Source organism: Nothobranchius furzeri, chromosome 1 (genome assembly GCF_043380555.1).
Source record: "Nothobranchius furzeri strain GRZ-AD chromosome 1, NfurGRZ-RIMD1, whole genome shotgun sequence".
Taxonomy (NCBI): domain Eukaryota; kingdom Metazoa; phylum Chordata; class Actinopteri; order Cyprinodontiformes; family Nothobranchiidae; genus Nothobranchius; species Nothobranchius furzeri.
The window spans coordinates 20,194,801-20,198,515 of NC_091741.1; the positions used below are offsets into that span (position 1 = coordinate 20,194,801).

The 3,715-nt window shown below is 39.5% G+C and overlaps 1 long non-coding RNA gene across 1 annotated transcript; it reads right to left on the reverse strand.

The window, feature by feature from the left end:
• Positions 1-920: 920 nt before the first annotated feature.
• Positions 921-2,537, reverse strand: LOC139071638 (uncharacterized). The gene is made up of 4 exons (XR_011521523.1): positions 2,408-2,537; positions 1,776-1,871; positions 1,598-1,685; positions 921-1,139 (listed from the first exon to the last, which is right to left on the reverse strand). It is a non-coding gene; the product is annotated as an uncharacterized lncRNA (long non-coding RNA).
• Positions 2,538-3,715: the final 1,178 nt, after the last annotated feature.

Below are 3,715 nucleotides of genomic sequence, written 5' to 3' on the forward strand. Positions count from 1 at the left end.
CTAACTCTCTCATGCATTTGTCTGTAGTCACTCACACACACCCGTCACGGCCGACGGAGGGACAAGCGAGCAGGCACACGCGCGCGCGCACACACACACACACACACACAAGGAATGCTGCTTGCTTATTTCTGTAAAAAATGATACAGCTCATTAAAACACCATTCAAAGAATATATTTTATTAAGATCTCTATCTATATACATACATATAATTATAAATAATTTTATAAGTAGTCTTATTTTATATTGGGTGTCTTAATGGCTGAAAATGGATAAAAAGCAGTTACATTTTAATTTAAAGAGTTGAGATTCTAGTCAAAAATAAAGAACATTCCTCCAAGTGTTCTTTAATGTCATCATTATAATTCTAATGCTTACAACTTTGTTTTTATTGTCTGCAATGCGTAGCCTATATCTTTATTAAATGTGTTTAGCTGTAAAGTGGTAATTCTCTCTAATGTGTACAGAGAGGTGGACATCAGTGCTGCAGTGAAATTCCCAAGATCAGTCTGCTTTGCTAACAAATATAGTTAAATCTTACCTGCATTCTAAATAAATACCGTTAGGTGAAAACATCAGTAGGCATTGAGTTATTGATACAATCCCTAACAGCCAGAATGGAAGAGCATGCTGGGTCATCCTGGACCTGAGCCTGTTCTGTGTATTTACCTACAGGATGCAATAAATGTCTACAAGGCTGAGTTTGGACCATTACATCTAAAAGAAAGCATACAATCAGTGATTTTTTTTTATTGTTTACATTAATATACAAATTTTCTAAGTATTAACCTCACAGCAAATAAGTAGAACAATATAATAAACAGGCTTTAGTAGTTAAAACAGGCGTTGTGCACACAGGTGCTTTGTGTCTCGGTGCTGGTGGTGTCTAGGTCTCAGAGTTCCTGTCCTCCTGCCGTCTTCTGTTGTCCTCAGGATACGGATTGATGTTTCCTGATGATGAGGGAGGGGCAGTATGTGGGCTTCAAACTGGTCCTGGACAACAGTGGGAGACCTCCGTTGTCTGAATACTGAGACCAGAGAGTTGGTGAGATGCAGATCTTCTCTACCTCATCTAGAAACGGAGTTGGTTCAGGGAAAACTTTTCCAAAGACCAGTTCCATGATGTCATCGCCATATTCTGCAATGATAGACAATAACTTTAATGACATATTTTGTTTACAAGCAGCTTTAGGAAAGTTGTTTCTTTAGCTTTCATGTTTATAGTCACGTTTGTGTTTGTTCACAAGTTCACTTTGCTGCAGTGACTTCATGTTTTCCTACAAATGTAATAAAATAGTGACACTAAAATTATACAAATGATTCCTTATGAAAGGAAGCTCATTAGAGAGCAGTGCAGACAGACTTACTACATGCTGCAGCTGTTTTTGTAGGCCAGCTGCTGCTGAATTTGGGGAAAGTTATTCTGCACACATCCAGATCAGATGGTCGATTACAGAAAATAATGTAATTCAATAATTTCTAAACAGACTAAACAAGTAAAACATCAAATAAATCACTCTGCTGTCACCAGACGGAGTGATTCAGGGGGTGAGGTGTTCTTAATGATGAGGGTGGCTGAGGTGTGTCATCACTCACTTTGGTCTGGTCCAGACCGTCTCTTTACTGGTGGGTCTCCTTCCTCAGTAGGTGACGTGAAACGCCAACATCTGAACGTTCTGTGTTCCTTAGAGGAGAAGAAAAGTAACATTAGCAAGCTGGCTAAATTATTTTTTACTAGCATCTCAAGGACTTGGAGAAGCAGATCTTCACTTACCTAAACATCAGACCAGTTTGTCCCAGCTGAGCTCATCAGGGCGTTAGTCTGACAGCCTGTCAGTGAAACACGGCTCCAGTCTTCTGGATGTGGACTCTAAAAAGCAAAGGAACATTTTTACTTTGTTTTAATTATTTTACAGCCAATTTTATCAGCTTTCCGACGCTCACGCTCATACAGACGGTGAGCTTTGCTGCGTCTGACTGATGCAGAGTTAGTTTTTATATCTGCAGTGAGACAAAAAACTAACCTCACTTCACTTAGAGATCGTTCTTTAAAACTCTATTAAATCCACTGTGTTGACACACTTTAATGACTTTGTCACGCTGCATTTTAGCTGATATGGGACTTTATTTACTGGATGCTAAGATTACATCACACTCATGTAGAATAACACACAGGCTCTCTGCTGTTACAATCAGTGGGAGGTTATCATCTGGTGTAAAAGAAGGAGTTGATCAGAAATCACGTTTTATTCCACGAAAATCAGCCAAATCCACATTAATCTGGGTGCTAACTTTACTAGCATACTGTGCTAGCGATAGCAAGCCGGATGCTAACGCTTTAGTGCTGCTAATGCCCGTAAATCTAAAGTAAAGTTTGTCGAGATTTTAGAGTGATATGAAGCTTACCGCTCTGCTGCTGTGTCCCGGTGCTGCCAAATTCAGATGGAAATAACTCCTTTTAGATAGATGAAGCCCTCAGTACTTAGCCACTAGCCTGGAGACAGAACGAACGAACCACGCGCGCACGCACACACACACACACAAACAAACAAACGCAAACACACTACTTTTTCTTCTGTGTTTTTTTTAGCAGTAGTGTCATCAGCTCCTGGGTTTAAATACTGCCACACCACCCTTCCTTAAAGGCCCAATGTGTGATATTTCATCTTATAAGTTATCAAATTTCTTGAGCTGTGTGTGGCTAAAATAACCAGACATTCTGCATTTTTCCAATAGGACTACAAAAAATCTTAGCGAGAAGAAAAAATGGCGGATTGGCTCTGTGTTTAGCCGAGGGCCATTACCATATTTGGTAGTTATCCTCACTAAATTAATTACTGATGTAATAGATAATGTAAAAACTGAACGGGTGGACAAATATGCCCAAAACTTAATTATTAAATATCTAAATAGCAACTCCAGTGAATAATATAAGCCTTTTTGCTCACTTAGACACTTAAAATGTGAAACACACCGTGTTAATGGATAAAAAAGTGGGTTTTTCATGTTATGTCTCCTTTAAAGAAGTAGTCCAGTTACACATTTGTGGGCTTATAACTTGGCTTCTGAATGTCCTAGAGAGATCAGGTTTGTTTTAATGTACTCCAACCAACAGCCCCTACAACCACAAAAAGGAATGGAGTCATTAGCACTTATGGTTTGTAAATGGCACCCAGAATTATGCTGCACTAAGCACAATTTCACATCATTCTGGGTTCATTTGTGTGAAAACAAGGTCCAATCAGGATGAAACGTTACAAGAAGGTAGAATCTATTGAGTTGTAAGTGATCTGAACGTTTCATGATGATCGCACATTCCTATAGGGGGTCAAACCATGTCCCAAAGGTCACCGGGCCTGGTGTCACTTTAAAGAAGTAGTCCATTTACACCTTTGAGGGCTTATAACTTGGCTTCTGAATGTCCTAGAGAGATCAGGTTTGTTTTAGTGTACTCCAATCAACAGCCCCTACAACATCAAAAAGGAATGGAGTCATTAGCACTTATGGTTTTTAAATGGCACCCAGAATTATGTTGCACGAAGCACAATTTCACATCATTCTGGGTTCATTTGTGTGAAAACAAGGTCCAATCAGGCTGAAATGTTACAGGAAGGTAGAATCTATTGAGTTTTAAGTGATCTGACCGTTTCATGATGATAGACTTTCCTAAGGGGGTCAAACCATGTCCCAAAGGTCACCGGATCTGGTGTCCAT